Genomic DNA, 20,566 nt, shown 5'->3' on the forward strand with positions numbered 1-20,566 from the left:
CCCAGAGTCCTTACCATTTTACATCTACCTCCACTCTGCACTAAAGATGAGGAGGATGCTTGAACACAAGCTTTTCTGTAACATCTGGGTTTTAATATTTTCTGTCCTTGTTCACAACCCGTGTTCTTCTGAATGAAACCACACGGGTAATTGATTCAAATTACCTAGTTAATGTCAACTTCCTTCACTTTTAGTTTAAAGGAGTAGCATACTTAACAGAAGGAAACAAGGAATTTCTGGACCCTCAGGATTGAGTTACAGATTATTCTAGGATAATCCCTGTTTCACCTCTTTTTCCTTTTGTTAATTACATGACCCACTTTTTGGGAATGAGAAAATATGAACCAAGCAATTATGTACCAAGCCAAAGGCCAAGGCAATACCATGAACTGACTCAACTTGGAGCATTTCCTCTTGGAAGCTCCACAGTTTTGTTTTGTTTTGTTTTTCCTAATGCCCAGGGGTGAGTGAGTATCTGGCTGCTGCTCTACCCCTCCCACTAACTTGACAAGTGGTATAAGGAAATAAGCCTGATTGCATAACACCTCACCACAGAGCCAGCACCCCCCAAAACTCTCCCAAGCTGTTGACCACCCACAGACTCATTATTTCTTAAGGGGAGAAACAGGGCAACTACACTGATTTTTTTTCCTTCTCAACTTTGTTTGTTTGTTTTAAATAAATGGTTACTGGTGGCTTTTTTTAGTTAATAAATGCTAGTGACTTCATTTAAAAAAATTTTTTTTTCTTAAAATCTTGGGAAACGCTGCTGCAAATTTAGTATTTTACAACTAAAACTAACTTAAATTTACCAAAACAATTTTTAACTGTACTCAATATGAAGAATATAAAGCATTACTGCAGTATCTAATGTAAAATAAAATAATGCCTTTACCTCTTAGAGTTTCCAAAACATTTAATATGATGGGTGTTCAAGATTTGATTAACCAGAAGTTTTGATTGATTAATTTTCAAGTAAGTTCTTTTGAGGACAAATAGGAAAGAAGATTAAGAATAGAAGTTGGGAGTCCAGTCCTATTTAAAAAAAAAAAAAAAGATAACCTTAGACTATGCCTTGGGTGAATTTAATCACCTCTACCTTCTTATATTCTATTGCTGTATAATGAGACTTGAACTTGAGTTTTCCACCTTTAATTCTCAAAGACAGCTATTTATTTTTTAACCATTTTGAGCATTCACCAGCATTCACCTGAAAGTATTCAAATGCTTTGCATGTATTAACATTCAGTTCTCACCACAAAGATATGTATTATCAGGGCTGGGGCTATATCTCAGTGGCAGAGCACTTGCCTAGCATGTGTGAGGCACTGGGTTGGATCCTTAGCACCACATAAAAATAAACAAATAAAATAAAGGCATGCTCTTCATATACAACTACCAAAAAAATTTTTTTTAAAGATAGGTATTATCAATTCTCTCACTTTACACAAAAGGAAAGTGAGACTTAATAGACCTCAGCAACTTGCCCCAAATCGTACAGAACTCTGGACCTGCACAGTTAGCCCCAATACCACATAGCATCTCAATGTTTACTAGCCAGCAACAACTAAGCAACTATCAGTCAATCAACAGTCTTTTATTGAGGCCCTACTATATCTTCCCCTTCCTATGTAATTGCAGGATCCCACCCCCAGCACCCATATTCTCCTTGGGCACAGGCTTCTTGCTCCTGCCCTCAAGCTATATAGGTCTCCTGTCACTAGGAGGAAAAAAGCCTTATCTTAATCCTGTCACCCTCTCAATTTATCATTTTTCTTTCTTCTAGTCATATTTCTCCAAGAGTGTCAGACCCCACTGCATCTCCTCCCCACCTTTGCAAACTGTTCACCTGCGCCATCACCAGTGGTCTTCTATTCCCTCATTGAGTAGCTATTTCTCAGGCCTCATTGTCAGGGGACTCTCAGTAATCTCAGTGGTCTCTTCTTTACTACCTACAACTCTGCACTGTGCTTTTGGGGTTTTCCTTTACATCTTTGGTCCCTTTTCTTGATTCCTTCCTGCCCCTCCATGTGACTGTTCTCCAAAGCAAGGAAGAATTCCAATACCAAGGATTTAAGACAGGACCTGCACCTAACCTGCTTTCCTGTTATTCAAGGGCATTGGAGTTTGGCTCTGAACAACACTCAGTTGATCTTTTCTGCCAGGATCCCAGTGTACTAAAACAGTGTAGGTGGGCAGTAGAAAGTGAATAAAATGAGGGATCTCCTTGTCTGTAGATAAGGAATCTGATAAGGAAACAAGGTAAATTATTTATTCTAAGACATAGAACCCTGAGCTTGTTTAACTCAAGGGGGAAAAAAGAAATTTAAAAAAAAAAAAACTTTGTTTACCAAATTATTCTTCCTATCCTATGCTCTGTGCTCTGGTGTTAGTTTTTCTATTGCTGTTGGATTAATTCTCAGAGAAATACCATCCTTCTGAATTTCGAAAATTGAGTTCAAATTATCACTGGGAAGAGGTAAGACAGAAAACATTCTGCTCATGTAGCCTGTCTCTAAATACACCCCTCAGAGACTGAAGGAATATGAGTATTTTCAGCTAATGGAGAAGTGATCCCACAGTAGAATCAAGTCAGATTCTAAACTGTCACAATCACTACTTATAGTCTTCCTATAATCTACCCATAATCTTCCCGATAAAAAGGGAGCCTCCATTTGTGGCATAGTTCAGGGCCTGTCCTGGATCTCCCTTCACAGAGACCTGAGATTTTTCCATAGCTAACTGCTCTCGGGATCTGGACCTCATAAAACCCTGATTCTCTGCGTGGCTGCTCGGTGTGTACCTGTTTCTCAGTCGAACGCCCAAACTAAGTTCCGCATTTCAAACTTGTTTACAACTGTTCTATCAGTAACCCACTGGTCACTCCTAAACCGCTACACACCCCTCAACCACCTCCAGACCCTTTCAGCCATGTCCATTTACTTGCCTTTGACTCATCTTTTCTTCTCAGTAAGCCTCTAGGTACTCCCTAGACTAATTTTTACCTAACTTAAATTGCCTGTACTATTGGTCCTGTTCCTTGCAGAATGAAATACTGTGTGGAACATGGTTCAGGCATTTTGGGAGCTCTTCAAGCTTTAATCCACCAATTTCCAAATTATTTATTAAACTTTGATCAACTTAGTTTGCTTTTTTGTGGGGGGAAAAGGGATTCAAATTCAGGCTCCACTTTTAAGAAAAAAGGAAAACCAAAAATCTCTGCAATATAATTTTCCTTTCTGTCTTATCTCTCCCTGCATTGTGTGTGTGTGTGGGGGGGGGTGGTTATGTTTGTGGGAGACACACATTTACCATCTTTTTTAAGGAAAGAGATACTCTGTGTGTGTGTGTGTGTGTGTGTGTGTGTGTGTGTATTAACTCTATGACTTTAAAAGACAAAATACATCCTGCATCTCCACTTGCTGAAGAGTTAGTTTTTCTTCCAATAGTGTTGTGAAGTGTCTCCCAACAGCTTGTCACGGTCCCACAAGGGTTCTTGATGTTAAACGTCAATAACATTAGAGGTATGAGACAGCTTTATGTTCTTTCTTCACCAGTTCTAAATACAGAAGAATGCATGTGGAAGCCTTTTGGATTTTTTAAAAAGGAACAAAGGCCTGAGAAGGTTGCCAGCAAATAAAACAACATCTGCAGGGTCTCCAGGAGGCGGAGCTTCCTGGGCCAGGAGCTGAACAAAGGAGCTGGAGAGGACCTGGCAAAATAAGCTGTGGAGCATGTCACTGGGGTGAAGCCAGAGAGGTGCGCCTGGGCCTGGCCTGCTGGGCACAAAGGGGTTTTAAGGCTGGAGGGAAAGGACAGAGGGAATAAGATCGGGAAGAGATTCTAAGGGGGCCTTCTATATGCAGAATGAGAAAGAAGCTCAGCGGGTGCTGAGGCAGACCAGAGGGATGGGGAGGGAGTTTGGGAAGTCAGAATCTGAAGGACTTGGTGACGGATTGCATGTTTCAGGAACGACTCACAGAACAAGTGTCAAACATGGTGCTGAGGTTTTTTTCTCAAGGAACGTTCTGAATCAACTTTTGGTTCAGGCCACACACACACTTCCTCAGCTCCTAATTCTTGACTAAAGGTAAATTATTTTTTCTTATATTACAATTCAATTCATTTGCTCTCCGGGTGTTTTATCTTAATAAATCTTCATAGTAAGATTGTAATTTGATGCACTGGGGTGATATCTTTTATTGCTTTAAACAGTCTCTCTTCAGGGCTTTAACCAAGACAAGAAGGGGGATAATCCTATCGCCTGTACTAGGTCTGCCATCTAAATGGTCCCCAAGGAATGTTGATAGATGGGTGTCATGACCACCAGTCAACACTTCCTGGTAAGAAGGTCAGTGTACAAGAATTGTCACAAAGTCCATTGCTGTGTGAGCATCATCCCACACCCTGGTGCTGGGACTTGCTGGGACTGATAGGACCTCCCCTGTTGTTCAACAGGGGAGAAGGCCTTCATGATCAGAGAGCTTTAACAGAGACTTAGTAAGAGGAGCAAGTCCTGTAGGCACCAAATTATACCCAATAGTTCTGCAGTATACATTGGCTCAGAGTCAAGTTTGCCAGGATAAAACAATCCTGCTCCTGCTCTGAACTTCTTTGGACTTTCCTTTCACTAAGGAACAAGACAACAGAAAGGTAAGAATGTGTAGGAGTCAAAGGGAATTCCAACAGAGAAACTCAGGAAGTTAATAACCATTTGCAGTGGAGAAGATGTCTCACAGTAGGCAAAACCCCTCAAAAGCAGGTCTGAGGGAATATTTTGTAGTTAAGAATATATCAGGCCAGTATATAATATTTCAATAGCATATAGCATATGTATTTCAAGTTGCTCATATTTTTAAAAATAAATCTAACAGCAAAACAGCAGCAGCTATCTATGCTGCAAGGAAAACAAATCCCTTGGGTACAATTAAAATTACAAGATAATTGGCAGCTAGCTGTCAGATGATACCTCCCACAATAAATCACCTTGAACTTTTGGCCTAGGTTTACTGAGACCTTAGAATATTCAGGAAATATCTTGGGAATTTAGCTCCCAGCTTTTCACTAAGAACACTTTCAAAAATCATGTTGACCAGCAGTTCCTCTATAATATTGTTGCAAATGGAACAAATTATTTTAGAGATATATAGTGTTATTATCAAATGATTCCCACAGAGGGTTAACTTTCTGCAATAATCAGTTAGTAATACTATTAAAGTTGGCTCCAGCTGCGGCCCACAGGTCTGTCTGGATTCAGGCAGCACCCTGGGTACGTGCCACATGCAGCAGCAACATTCTAAGACCGAGATTCCTTCTGTTTCCCACTTCACTCCCACTCACCTGGTTACCATGAGGCACAGCCTCCATGCTGCGAGCAAAGGATCTTTCTGAAAATGCAAATGTGAATCAGTTTTTCCCCTGCTTAAATACTTCAGGGATTCCCCATTGCCCTCAGGGTGAAGTCCAAACTTCATGGGGTTTATAAGGCCCTTCGTTCTGTAGGAGCCCCCTGCCTGCTGCCATCTATCTGGCCACTCCTCACCATGCCATTCCATCCCACGTCCCGGAGTTCTTTATGCATTTTCCCTTCTGACCTTTGTCCTCTTCCTAGAGCACACACCTTCCTCTTCACCTAGCCTACTCCTATTTTTTCCCCTTTTATTATTATGATCCTGTCATACAAATATGGACTTAAACATAGAGAGTTTAAAGAATAACTATTTTGTAAAAATTCCTGAATTCTCTTCCATGCTTCTGTAGAATCCCAACCTTTCCCCTACTTTTTTTTCTTTGCTTTTATAATTTATATATGCATTCCTAAGCAACAGCTTGTTGTTTGAACGTTGTGTGCTTTGCTTTTCTCTCCAATATTGTATTTGTGAGATTCAACCTATATATTTTCATTGTTGATACTATTCTTTTGTAAAACTAAACCACTATTTATCCATTCTACTGTGTTGTTTGTTCTGGGGTTATCCATTACAAATAACAATGCTGGGAATATCCTTGTACATGTAGACTCAAGTCTATATGTACAGATGCAAAACTTCCTCCAAAGGCCTGGGCCCAGAAATGGAATGCTACCTCCCATGGTAGGCAAAAAATTCATTCAGCTTTTCTAGATAATCCCAAATGGTTTTCCAAAGTGGTGGTACTAGTTTGTATATGATGTTGCTAACTCCAAGTCTCAATTTTTACAATTGTTCAAATCAAATTTGAAGTATCAATTGTATTTCAAAAACTTAAAAAATATAAATTGGTTATCAGAAAGCCTATCCAAATGCTGAAAAGAATGTTTCAGGTATCCTCCATCTGTAATCTGTTAGCATCTGTGCTTACTCCATGTCACGCTAATCACACCTTGTTGCATACACATAACAGATGTGAAGGGAAGCTGCTCAGATCCCCAACTGTTTTCCCTCTGGACTCACTGCTCCATTATAACTAAGACCATTTGTCCCTCAGATTTCTCCCAGTCAATGACTGAGCATGATGGAGGTATGAAACAAGGTTCATTTCTATCACACACAGGACTGATCTGAGGATTATTATACCCAGAATACATAGGGAAACTCAAAACTCAATAATAGGAAAATAATCCAGTTTGCAAAGTGGGCAAAAAAACAAATTCTCAATAGACACATCATTAAAGAAGATGGCAAGTAAGCCATCTATAGATGGTATATAAACACATGAAAAGATGTTCAGTATCATTAGTTTTAAGAACATGCAAATTATAACTATAATGAGATATTACTAAATGCTTATTAGGATGATTGCAATTGAAATGAATCAAAAGACCAAGTGCAAGAAAGATAGTAACTGAAACAATCACATACTGCTGTTGGAAACATAAAATGATATGATCATTTTAGCAATTTCTTAAAATGTTATACTGGAATATGCCATATGAACTAGTCATTCTACTCTGAGATATGTACAAAAGGTAAATAAATGCATGTGCCCATACAAAGAACTGCACACACATGTTCATAACAGCTTTAATTGTAATAGTCAAAAACAAGAAATGACTCAAAGGACTATCAGTGGGTGAATATGACATGCCCAAACAACAGACTAGTGCTCAGCAATTAAAGGGGTCCAACCATTGATATATTCAACAACATGGATGCCTCTAAATAGAGCTAAGGGTTGGGGGGACAGATAAAAAGAAACACATATTGAATTATTCTATTATTTATAATTCTAGAAAATGTAAAGTTGTAGCAACATGAAACAAACCAATGGTTGGTTGGTATGGGAATAAAGCAGAGATATTATATAGCACACAAGGAAACTTTTGGGATGTGATGGATATATTTATTATTTTGATTGGGACAATGGTTTCATGGATATACATGTATGTCTAAACTTACCAAAATTACATATTTAAAGTAAATTTTTTTACTTTAAATATGTACATTTATTATGTTCCAATTATACTTCAAAAATTCTAAAAATATAAATCATTCACATTGTTATTGTTCTATGAGGAAAGTCATTGTCTGATAATTCATGGATAAGGGATGACAATGATACCCACCTCTGGAATTTAAATCAATTAAACCAAAATAAGAACAATAACAACAAAGAGTCCTGATTTTACTTCTTGTACTTTAGGGGTCTTGTTAAGGAAGTCAGATTGTAGGCCAACATGGTAAAGATTTGGGCCTACTTTTTCTTCTATTAGACACAGAGTTTCTAGTCTAGTGCCTAAGTCTTTTATTCACTTTGAGTTTATTTTTGTGCAAAGTGAGAGATAGAGGTTCAATTTCATTTTGCTACATATGGATTTCCAGTTTTGCCAGCACCATTTGTTGAATAGGCTATCTTTTCTCCAGTGAATATTTTTGGCACCTTCGTCTAGCATGAGATAACTGTATTGGTGTGAGTTTGTCTGGGTGTCTTCTATCTGTACCATTGGTCTACATGTCTATTTTGGTGCCAATACCTTGCCATTTTTGTTACTATGGCTCTGTAGTACAGTTTAAGGTCTGGTATTGTGATGCCTCCTATTTCCCTTTTCTTGCTAAGGATTGCTTTGGCTATTCTGGGTCTCTTATTTTTCCAAATAAACTTAATGATTGCTTTTTCTATTTCTATGGAGAATGTCATTGGGATTTTAATATGAATGGCATTAAATCTGTATATTTTTGTTAATATGGCCATTAATTCTTCCTATCAAGAAGCATGGGAGATCTTTCCATTTTCTGAGGTTTTCTTCAATTTTTTTCTTTAGTGTTCTGTAGTTTTCATTATAGAGTTCTTTTACCTCTTTTGTTAGATTGATTCCCAGGGTTTTTGTTTTGTTTTGTTTTGTTTTGTTTTGTTTTGTTTTGTTTTAAGGCTATTGTGAATGGGGTAGTTTTCCTAATTTCTCTTTCAGTGGATTCATCACTGATGTGTAGGAATGTGTTTGATTTATGGGTATTGATTTAATATCCTGCTACTTTGCTGAATTCATTTATTAGTTCCAGAAGTTTTCTGGTGGAATTTTTTGAATCTTCTAGATATAGAATCATGTCATCAGCAAATAGTGATAGTTTGAGTTCTTCTTTACCTATTTGTGTCCCTTTAATTTATTTTGTCTGTCTAATTGTTCTGGCTAGAGTTGAATAGAAGTGGTAAAAGAGGACATCTTTGTCTTGTTCCCATTTTTAGAGGGAATGCTTTCAATTTTTCTCTCTTAGAATGATGCTGGCCTTGTGGGGGGGACGGGGAAATAAGCTTATGCAGCTTTTACAATGCTGAGGTATGTTCCTACTATCCTTAGTTTTTTCTAGTGTTTTGAACATGAAGTTGTGCCATATTTTGTCAAATCCTTTTTTTTTAATTTATTTTTTATTCTAATTTGTTATATATGAGAGCAGAATGCATTACAATTCATATTTCACATATGCATTACAATTTATATTATACATATTTTGCATCTATTGAAATGATCATATGATTCTTGTTTTTAAGTCTATTAATATGATGAATTATGTTTATTGATTTCCATATGTTGAACCAATCCTGCATCCCTGGGATGAACCCCACTTGATCATGATGCAGTATCATCTTTTTAAAATGTTTTTGTATGCAACTTGCCAGAATTTTATTGAGAATTTTTGCACCTATGTTCATCAGGGATAGTGGTCTGAAGTTTTCTTTTCTTGATGTGTCTTTGTCTGGTTTTGGTATCAGGGTGATATTAGCTTCATAGAATGAGTTTGAAAGGGATCCTTCCTTTTCTATTTCATGGAATACCGAGGAGTATTGGTGTCAATTCTTCTTTGAAAGTCTTGTGAACTTGCCTGAGAATCCATCTGGTCCTGGGTTTTTCTTGGTTGGTAGGCTTTTGATGGTATTTTCTATTTCATTACTTGAAATTGATCTATTTAAATCATGTTTGATCTCTTCATTCAATTTGGGTAGGTCTTATGTCTCTAGAAATTTGTCAATGTCTTCAATATTTTCTACGGGCCACCAAATGCCGCAGTCTGGCTGGGCACAATTCAGGAGCCACTTGTCAAAAGAAACTAACTTTATTTTTAGAACCACACACGCCAAACAAAACAGCTCCTCAGGAAAAACCCTCAGAGCCCAACTGCCACCACCGGCTTCCCACAAGCCACTCCCTCCACCACCAGCCTCTCCACCTTCCACAATCCTCCTGCTCTTGAGGCCGATTGACTGGGTCGCGTGGGCGGAGCCAAAAAAGTCCCCCAATGAGCAGCTCCGTGGCCTGAAAGGGCAGGGAAACAGACCAATGAGCATCTCCAATGAGCATCACCACAGAGGAGCCAATCAGCTAGATGTTGCTGGGGCCCCTGTGAGCCAATCATCAGCTGGCAGTCTGAAAGTTTGCTGGGGCCCCTTCGGCTGTGGCTCTCAACATCTCCCCCTCTCTGTTTAAACAACAAGCATGTGGCTTAGGGACCGTGCCTGCCTTAGGTTGTCCAATAGTACATATGGTTCTTACCCATTATCGGATGAGCTGACCTCAAGGCGTCAGCCCCCTGTCTTAGGTTGGTACCATTGTAATTGGATCTTACCCGTCACTGACTACCGGTCTGGTATACAGCCACACCTGTGTAGAGGTCTTTATACCAGCAGGGGGGGGGAGGTGAGGTTCTTTGCCTCACCTCTGTTGGCCCCCAAATTTTAGCTGAACGATCATGACAAGCAGAAGGGAGGAAGATACACCAAGTCAATTGACAGAACCTTTTGGAAAAATTGTACCACCGATGACACCATCGGCATAAATACCCCAACACTACCACAAGTCGCTGCACCAACAGATAGTTCACAATGCATACAAGTGACACATAGTCCAGGCAAGTTCTGCAAGCAGTTCAGTGATGGCTATTGCAGAAGCTGTAGATTGGTTTTATCTTTGTCTTCACCGGCACTGGGATGAAGATAGGAATTCTGGCAATAATGGCTAAAGAAAAAATTATGTAACATTCCAGAAGGCACTAAAAGAAAACAATTTTCTTAACAATTTACATTATCTTGAAGAGAATTATTAAATATAATGAAAATGAAAAGTGAAAGTAAACAAACAGATCTGTTAACCTCCTTTTTTGTTCACATATTAAAACAATCCTCAACAGTTGTTTACACAATTTAAATTAAACCATTTAAATCACGTGAAATAAAAAAAAAAATTTGGATCTATTTTTTCATGAGCGCTCATCATATATGATATATGGACATACGTACATTCAAACATATAACACAAAACACAAGTGTGCACACATAATATAATACATACAACACACAACATAATAGTAAAGGCCTTATAACTTTTTACAGGTGAAATCTCCATTGCAATGTTTAAAAACTCTATAGTCAAAAAAATAGAACTGATCAGCAAAACATTAACCTAGGTCTGTATGAGCTCAAAAAACAAAATAGAACTTCATGATATGGGAAAGGGCAATAATAAAATAGATATTGAAAAAAGCATTCTGGTTCTGTCGCAGATGTAAGAATAACTAAACAGGAGTTCTGGATATATATCAGCTGTTATGGATTTGAGCCAAATCATCTTCTTTTTGGTCTGTAGAAATCGCTTTAGTTAATCTCTCTGGAATCCAGATCAGCTGCTGTTCTCCCTGTGGAAACACATAAACAGACCCCCAACTCCAGGCAATCACTGGGTCAGGACCTTAGTTAATCTCTCTGGAATCCAAATCGGCTGCTGTTCTCCCTGTGGAAACACACAAACAGACCCCCGACTCCAGACAATTACTGGGTCAGGACCTTTCCATTGTCCTGTTAGAATATCCTTCCAAAGTACTTTGGGCTTATGTACATTTTTTGGACACATATGCCTTTCCGCAGCACTAAGCCCTGATGAATCCAAATTTTAAAAGTTTAGAGTAAAAAGGGTTATTTTAAGTTTATCTTTGGGGAATATATACCCCTTCCCAATTCCTTCTTTTTGCTTTAATAAGTACATTTTAATAGTTTGATGAGCTCTTTCAACTATGCCTTGTCCCTGTGGATTATATGGGATTCCTGTTATATGAGTAATGCCAAATGATGAGCAAAATTGTTTAAAAGAGGTAGAAGTATAACCAGGGGCATTATCTGTTTTTAACTGTTTTGGAACGCCCACAGTGGCAAAATTTTGTAAGCAATGAGCTATAACATCTTTAGTTTTTTCTCCGGCATAAAGGGAGCCCATCAAAAATCCAGAAGAAGTATCAACTGTAACATGCAAATATTTTAATTTTCCAAATTCTGGCAAGTGTGTGACGTCCATCTGCCAAATATGGTTAGGTATCAATCCTCTAGGATTGACTCCAAGATTAACTTGTGGTAAAAAGGTCACACAATTTTGACATTGTTTTATTAATTGTCTAGCTTGTTCCTCAGAGTATAAATTTTCAAAATAGTTTCTAATTATCTTCTATATTTCAGACATGTCCATTGTGATATTTCCTTCTTTATCTCATATTTTAGTAATTTGAGTTTTCTTTCTCTCTCTTTTTTTTTTTTTTCATTAGCATGGCTTGGGGTTTATCTATTTAATTTATTTTTTTCAAAGAACCAATTTTTTGTTTTGTCAATTTTTTTCAATTGTTTCATTTGTTTAGATTTTATTGATTTCAGCTCTGATTTTAATTATTTCCTACCTTCTACTACTTTGGGTATTGATTTGTTCTTCTTTTTCTAGGGCTTTGAGATGTAGGCCATTTATCTGTTGATATTTTATTCTTTTAATGAATGCTCTCAATGCAATTAACTTTCCACAACTGGGGTTGTGGCTCAGTGGTAGAGTGCTTGCCTATCATGCATGAGCCTCAGCACAACATAAAAATAAAAAGCAAATAAAATAAAGGTATTGTGTTCATATACATCTAAAAATACTATATGTGTGTGTGTGTGTGTGTGTGTTATAAAACTTTCCTCTTAATACTGCCTTCATAGTGTCCCAGTCCAGTAGTGAGAGAGGTGTATTAAAGTCACCCAGTATCATTGTGCTGTGGTCTATTTGATTCTTGAAATTGAGAAGGGTTTGTTTAATGTATACATAGATGCTCCATTGTTTGGGGCATAAATATTTACAATTGTTATGTCTTGCTGATGTATACTTACCTAAAGAAGTATGAAATGTCCTTCTTTGTCTCTTTTGATTAACTTTAGCTTGAAGTCTACTTTTCTGAAATGAGGATGGAAACCCCTGCTTGCTTATACAATCCATATATGAGTGATATGTTTTTTCCAAATCTTTCACCTTCAGCCTGTGGATGTCTTTGCTCATGAGGTGAATCACTTGAAGACAGCTTTTTAATCCATTCTGCCATTCTATGTCTTTTGATTTATTTGTTTAGGCTGTTAACATTATTTGCAGAGAATGCCTTATAGTTACCTGTCTTGATTAATATTCAAGTTTTAAAGTGATAATATTCAAATCCTAAGTTCTCTGAGTCTTTTTGTTTAATGTAGAAGTCTTATAATTTTGATACCTAGTAATTTTTATATGAAAAGAAGTTTAGTCATTTTCATTTTTCTTTAATCAATGTTAAAATGACTCTTAAGTTTGATAGGGTAAATCCTTCTAAATAGCCTTATTTATTTATTTATTTGGGGTGTAGATGAACAGCATGCCTTTATTTTGTTTGTTTATATTTTTATGGTGCTAAGGATTGAACCCAGTGCCCCCACATGAGCTAAGCAAGCGCTCTGCCACTGAGGTACAGCCCCAGCCCAAAATAGTATTATTTATAAACTTATTACTCAATTTCTTAAAACATTTTGAGTACATTTAAATTTAAAATATATCTGATTCTCTAAAACACTTCAAACACCTGACATTGCAAACTTAGCCTGACAAGTGAGATCTTTCTAGGTCTTTAAGCAATTACTGAAATTTAATAAATCTAGTGAGTGAGGTTTTCTTAAGATTCATGGCAGATAATTGCCAACTGTTTCTCATGTGAATTCTCCCTCTTTTTTTTTTTTCTTTTACATAAAACCCCTAGGTTTTCATTTGGTTTGTCCATCCAACAACAGAGTACATTTACCAGTTTCTTTTGCAGTGGGGTATGATCATGTGACCAAGTCTTGGTTAATGGAACTTGGGCAGATATGAAGAAAGCTACAACCAGGTCATTTCCTTCAAGGTAATTGTCACAGACACTGTTCTTTCTCACTTCCCTTGGATGTGGTGGTGAGCCACCATGAACCACACTGATGGCCCCCAAGCCCACAGAGCCCACAGACAGCCAAAGGAGAAAAGGAGCCAATTCTTTAGAAGACCTTAAGGCCTCCAGTTCTGACCACTCATTACTAGACTGTAACATAAGAAAAACAGAACAAAACTTTTATCATCTTTGAGTCATAGGGTTAGACTGTACCCCCGTAATACAGCCTCAGACTATCCATAAACTTAATCATATCCTCTTAAATGTTTCAAATTAAATTCAAGTCCAATGTACATTGCCATCAATGTTTCAACCTCTTTAAATAACACACAGATTATAATGATGATTAAACACTTACACCTAATCTTACCACAGGAATGTATCTTAGTCTGTTTTGTGCAGCTATAGCAAAATACTATAGACTGGGTAATTTATAATGAACAGAAATTTATTTCTTAAAGATCCATAGGCTAGAAAGTTAAAGATCAAGGGGCCAACATCTGGTAAGGGATTTCATGCTGCATCATGCAATGGCAGAAGGGGTTAGGGTTAGATCATCTGGTTTAACACTGACCTACAAACCTGGTAAATGATTCCATCTCAGTTATGATTTGCCCAAGATGCTCATTCTCTGTCCAGACTGAAGTCCTACACTTAAGATTGGGGAAAACCATTCCTCCACAACAAGCATGTATGTGGGGTTTACTAAGTCACTCAACTGGTGTGGTCATTCCATGTGTCCGAGACTGGTGAAACCAGAGTTTGAGACTAAATTCAATTCTCCACTTCTGTTGTTGGGTGGGGCCTATGCAAACTGCAAGCCTCTGCAGCTGAGTTTCGTTGTTATTAGCTAATCACAGCAGGGGATGCCCACCAGCGTCAACTCTGAGGGTCCTAGCCAGCCAGCAAAGGCAGATTCTTCTCCACTACTATCAAATGGTTTATTTTGAGGCTCAGTGTTGCAGTTCTAAATGGTGGAGTAGCCTTCCAGTGTTGCAACAGACCCTAGCAACTCACCACCAACTTCTTTCTGGGCTCAAGAATGAAATATGGAAGGCAAGAGTGAAAGAATAGGATCTATTCAAATGTGAAGAACAGAAACAGAACTCTTGCAAGGGCAAGAGGAGACCCCAAGGTTGTGCTAGTCTAGGAGTTTGTGTGGCACCTGAGTCAATGCTATTGGTCCAAGTTTATGCTAATCAGGATCTGGGAACGTACTTGCTATTATTTAATCCTTGAGTCTGAACTCCCATTCAGGCCTGCCCCACTTCATTTTCTTCATGATGATTGGTAAGCAGGAGGCTGAGGACATCAGATGGTGGATGTGTGGGTTCTGGGTTGCTGCACTGTATAGAGCGGGTGTCCACATCAGGCCAGGTCTGGCCCACCACAGGGTAACAGAGTAGCACACCCTGGCTTGCCTCCACCCTGGTTGATTGTGCCTCGGCCTACACCCAGCATAAGAGGCTCCATGTGCCACCTGCTGCCTATGTTCCAGCCTGCTGGGGGCCAGCACTCTGCATCTCTGGGACAAGGGCTGGCTTCACTGGGTCATAGTGATGACCAAACCCACATATGTGTCTGTCTCTGGAAGAAAAAAATGAAGTGGCTAAATTAGCTAGGCTTGAATAAGGAAGGAAAGATGTGTTAGTCAACTTTGTGTTACCATAACAAAATACCTGAGATTATCAACTTAAGAAGAGGAAAGGTCTATTTTGACTCACAGTTTTAGAGATTTTGATCCATGGTCAATTTGCCCTGTTGCTTTTGGCCTGTGAAGAGACAACGCATCATGGTGGAGTGTGTATCAAAGCAAAACTGCTTACTTCATGGGCTGGGAAGTAAAGCAGAGAAAGAGGAAGAGATGAGAGCCCCCACAGTTCCCTCAAGGGCATGTCTCCAGTGATCTGAAGACCTACCAATAGGCCCCATCTCTTTTTTTTTTTGGTGGAGAGAGGATGCTGGAGATTGAACCCAAGGCCCTGCCTCTTAAAAATTCCACCACCCTCCAATAAGTACCAGCCTGGAATCCAATTCTCTAATCCTTGGGCCTTTGGGGCACTATCAAAATCTCAACTGCAGCAGAGAGAAAGGTAATAACCATGACTTTAGGGCTCCTCCCACATGTCATTGGACATATAGGAGATGATGTAAGAAGGACATCAGGTTTTGTAAGCAGCAATGTAGGCATCTCAGATGGGGTGTGGCATTTAGAATCAAGCTGCTCGGATCCAACACCAGCTCTATGCTCTCCAGCTGTGTGACATCAGCCACATCACTTAGCCTCTTACCAACTTTCCTTCCTGAAAACAAGGAGAGCAATAGCCCTAGCCAACGGGGTATTGTTAAGATGAAATAAGCTTATAAATGTAAAGCATCTGAAACAGGACCTGGCTTCCCAAAATTATCTTTCAGTACACAATAGGTCAAAGCTGCCCTTGAGGTACCAGCAGAATGTCATCTCTGGGGATCTAGACCTTGGTTCCCTTCACAGTTGGATCCTGGCCTCTGGAACAATCCTGATGCAGATAGGGTGCTCAATAAGTCTGTGGTGCCAAATTCAGATGGGGGTTTCCTCTAGATGGTGGGCTGAGTCCCCTTGAGCTGGGGTTATTGACCTGTGAGTCTCATTTGGGAATGATACCTGAAGCCTTCAGCTAGGCTGAGTCCCCAGGGAAAGAGCAAGGAGTCTGCTTGTCACGGGACAGAAGCCGATTAGTCAAGAAGCAAGGAAATGGTAGAGAACACAATGTACTACCATGAGCCAGCTGATCAGAAAAAGGCCAGACCATCATCCTAAGAACCATCTTGACTAACAACCACAACTGAAGAGCTTATATGGGAAATTAAGGGAAAGTATTTTTAGCCAGAGATGAGTGGGTGGTAGAGTGATCATTAATCCTACAGTGATCCATTCATTTGATGCACATTCTGATGTTATCTGAGGGTCACTAGATGTTCCAGGTTCTGTAGACCTAAGAGTCCTTTTTCTTGAAATAGTTGACTCTAGCAGTTAGTATAGGCGCAGCTTTTCTTTAAAATGCAGAATCCTGGGCAAAGGCAAAGAAAACAGAAAGCAAGTTTGCAAAGGACTAGTTAGTCCAGTAGACAGCTTCAGGGCCATTTGGTACCATTTGGGACATAGGTCTCTGCCACTTCTACCCCACCTCCCCTCCCCTGGGGGTCCCTTCATCATCATCCCCCTTAGGGGTCCTGAAAAACAAACATTCTAGGAGGAACAGAAGATAGCTTGAGCTTCACTCTCCTAGAGCTGGGCGGGGAAAGATGGCCTTCCCCTTTCCTGAGTCCACAGCTGTGCAAAAATTGTGTTGCTGCAGCATTGGTGCTTTTCTCCTCACTAGGTGGAAAATATTTGTGTTACTTAGCTTTCCATTGCTGTGACAAAATATCTGAGAAAAACAACTTCAAGGGAAGATTTAATTTGGCTTATGGTTTCAGAGGTTTCAGTCCATGGTCACCGGCTCTGTTGTCTCTGGGCCTGTGGCCAGGCAGAATATAATTGCTCAGCTCATGGCAGCCAGGAAGCAGATAGAGAGAGAGAGATTGAGGGGTGGGGAGGAAGGGACCTCAGACAAGATATAACTTTCCAGCGCACATCTCCCATGACCTACTTCCTCCAACCTCTCCCTACTTCCTTCAGTTTCTACCACCTCCCAATAGTCTATTCAGCTATAGATTCCTCTAATCCACCAATGAGGTCAGAGCCTTCGTGACCCACTCACTTCCCTAAAGGCCAACCTCAGAACATTGCTGCTTTGGAGACCATGCCATCAACACTTGAGCCTCTCGGCGGGGAAGTCAGATCCCAGCCATAACAGTACCATCCTCGTCGTTGTCTGTTGCACGTGCTGGCTGTCTATTCCTGTGTCTGGGTGCCTATTTTACTACACATCCAGCCCTCGTCCTTCTCCTCCCTCCTCTTGTTAGAACTCCAGGTACTGGCATTGGTGCCTGAACTATTTCAGGGAAAGGTTACCTGCCGTGACTGGTCTGTCCTGTGAATTAACAGTTCTCTGCTAACTTTCCACTCAGGAAGTTCCCTTCAGGGGACGCCCCCATTCCCCTGGCCTTGATAGTATTTCCTTGTGACCCACATGTCTCAGAGTGACCGTAAGAGGCTCAGCACCACATCCTCCTGAGCTCCACCCTGAGTGGTAGGTTGTGGGAAATGGACCTCATGAGCTTTCTGGTAGCTTCCCTGCTCTTTAAAGCAGTAAAGCCCTGATTTAATTGTTTCTTCACATTTTAAAAGCCAACACCCCAAGATAGAGGCTGGACGCCCCACCCCAGGAAGGGGGTCTGGTTCCCAGAAGAGGCCCTGCCCCAAGGCTTTAGCCTCTGTGAACCTCCACAGATCAATAGATAAGCCCCAGGTGAGTCAGAGGGAGTAGGAGGCCCCAGCAGGGGCCATACAGGGACTGCCCAGGGCCTGAAAATCCAAGAAGAGAAGGGAGCCATTGTGTTAGGCTTCTGCATTTTGAAGGGTGATATTTTTGTCACAGGCATCTTTCTATTGTAAGATCTCTGTAAACTCATTACAGAAAATTTATACCACAATCTGAGCACAGCAATTATGGGCCCTCAGAGATTTCTAGACTTACTATGGATCTATTTGTATATTTTAGTTACATCCCTGGAATCATGCTGTCCATACCATTCTGTATTCCACTCTTTCCTGTATGTTCAATCATGAGGATGCCCATGTTCTCCATGAACCTTCATAGCAATTATTTAAAACTGCAGCACAAGGACTGCCGCTTAGCTCCCCTACACCGCCCTGGCTCTTGGACATTTCAGTTCACACTTTTGCACTCTTCTGTTCTGTAACTAATTCTTAGATGAACATCTTCGTGCTTTGGCTTTTTCTGCATTTAGGAGCGCTTTCTTTGGTTGGCCTCCCAAAGTGGATTTCTTGAATCATTTATGGCCCCTTTGGCATATTTTCACGCTCTTTTTTCCAATAAATAAATAAAATAGAAACGGGCAGAGCAGGCCTCAGAACTTAGAAGACTGAGACTGAACAGCAAGGACCTATTTTTTTCAATACCTAGAAAACAGCCATAAAATTTATCTGGGGGTAGGGTAAGAGGTCAAAAGATCTAGAAAGAGGAAATAGAGATGACTAGAAATGCCTGAATAGTACAGGGCTCTGTGCTAAGAGAAGAGTCTTGAGTCTGGACGGGCACCTGCCCACATGCTTTCCAGGCCTCAGAGGCACCACCCTGGGCACAGCTGACTGCTCCAGTAGGGACCAGGCAGGTGACCACCAGGACCCCACAGGCATATTTAGAAGAGAAGCTGGGAGAGACAATGGAAAGTTACTCAGAGGCAGAAACTGGCACATCCCCGTGGTTCTACCCCTCACCGAGGACACTATAGAAAAAGGGAATTCCAGCACCTGCTTCCTGCAGGTTCCAATCTGGCCGTCTCCACCCATTCCTTCCACCTCGTTCTATCCTGAGTTTTATTCTTTTGACATTCAGTCTTATAGTCACTTTTTGACCACTCAAGGTGAAAGTGGCACGGTCCTTTTGCATCTGACAGTGGTTCCCTCAAGCCGTAACTCTGGTTCCATTACCACTGGCTGCAGCTTTGGGTCACCCCGCAGGGATTCCTCCACCAGCCCCAGGACTCTGCAGCCCTGGCCTGGAGGGCTCCCTCCCTGGGTTCTTCTTGTGCTGCTTGGTTTCTAGCACTACCTAGACGCTGTCAATGTCCATCTGTTCTCCCAGCCCAGACCTCCCTCTTGGACTCCAGGCCCCACATTTTGGCTGACCATTAGATGTTTCTAAATGCACCTTAGACTCAGGAGTTGCATGAGTCCTTTATCTCCCCTTCTCTGGTACGTGAGTGGCACCACCCAACACTCAGGCCTTGTGGCAGAAATTTGAAAACCTCCTAGACTTGACCTCGATTCTCACCTCCCACCCAAGAAGCCACCAAGTACCTCTTAAACCCATCCCTTCCTCCTAACTGCCTCCCTCCATGGCTCTGGAGATGCACTTTCACAGTGATACCTTGCCAGCCTCACAAACCTGGGGCTTCTCTCTCCTGCCCCGTGTCTCCCTCCAGAACAGAGACATGATCATGACGCTTCCCGGTTTAAAACCCTAACTGCCCCCTGGAGCCGGGGTGCTGGAGGACAACATTCCAAATCCATTCGTTTCTTCACTCACTCAGCTAGGGTGTACCAGGACTTGCATCTGAGGGACACTGTGTTAGCCCAGGGGAGACGCTGGGAAATAGAGCAAATGTGGAGAAGCCAGACTCGGTGACATGCAAGGTCATCTAGAAATGGCTCATCCATCCACACCCAGTTTAACCCCTGGCTGCATCCCCACCTGGTACTGTACATGCACAACCTTGCAATTCCCAAAGCCTGGTGTGTCTCTGCCTTTGACAAGTTGCTCCTTTGACCTTGTTTCTACTTCCCTGTTGTTTCTGTGCATTATCATTTGTTCTTCCCAACTCCGCTGCATTCTTAGCTCCTCTTGAAGCCTTCCCTGAGTCTCTCCTCGAGTCCCTTGGGGCTGACCTGTCCTCCCTCTATGTCACCAGCACCTGTGTTTACCTCTGTAACTATATTTACTATGCAGTTTGGTGACATCCTTTATTCTCTTTCCCACCAGCCACCTACACACACACACACACACACACACACACACACACACACACACGCTCCTTAAGATAAGGTGCCCCGAATTTTTTTTTTAATCATCAGTGCCCAATAATGCACTGATGCATTTGTTAAACAACTATATGAAGATGACATACATTATTCTTACTATAAATGAGTTTTAAAATATCTTGTTGTATGCATTCATTCACCTAGCTCACTGTAAATGCAAGTTAAAATCTTGGGTACAACATTTAATAACTCTGGTTCGAACAGCATCCAGATTGTC

This window comes from Callospermophilus lateralis, chromosome 10 (assembly GCF_048772815.1).
Source record: "Callospermophilus lateralis isolate mCalLat2 chromosome 10, mCalLat2.hap1, whole genome shotgun sequence".
Taxonomy (NCBI): Eukaryota; Metazoa; Chordata; class Mammalia; order Rodentia; family Sciuridae; genus Callospermophilus; species Callospermophilus lateralis.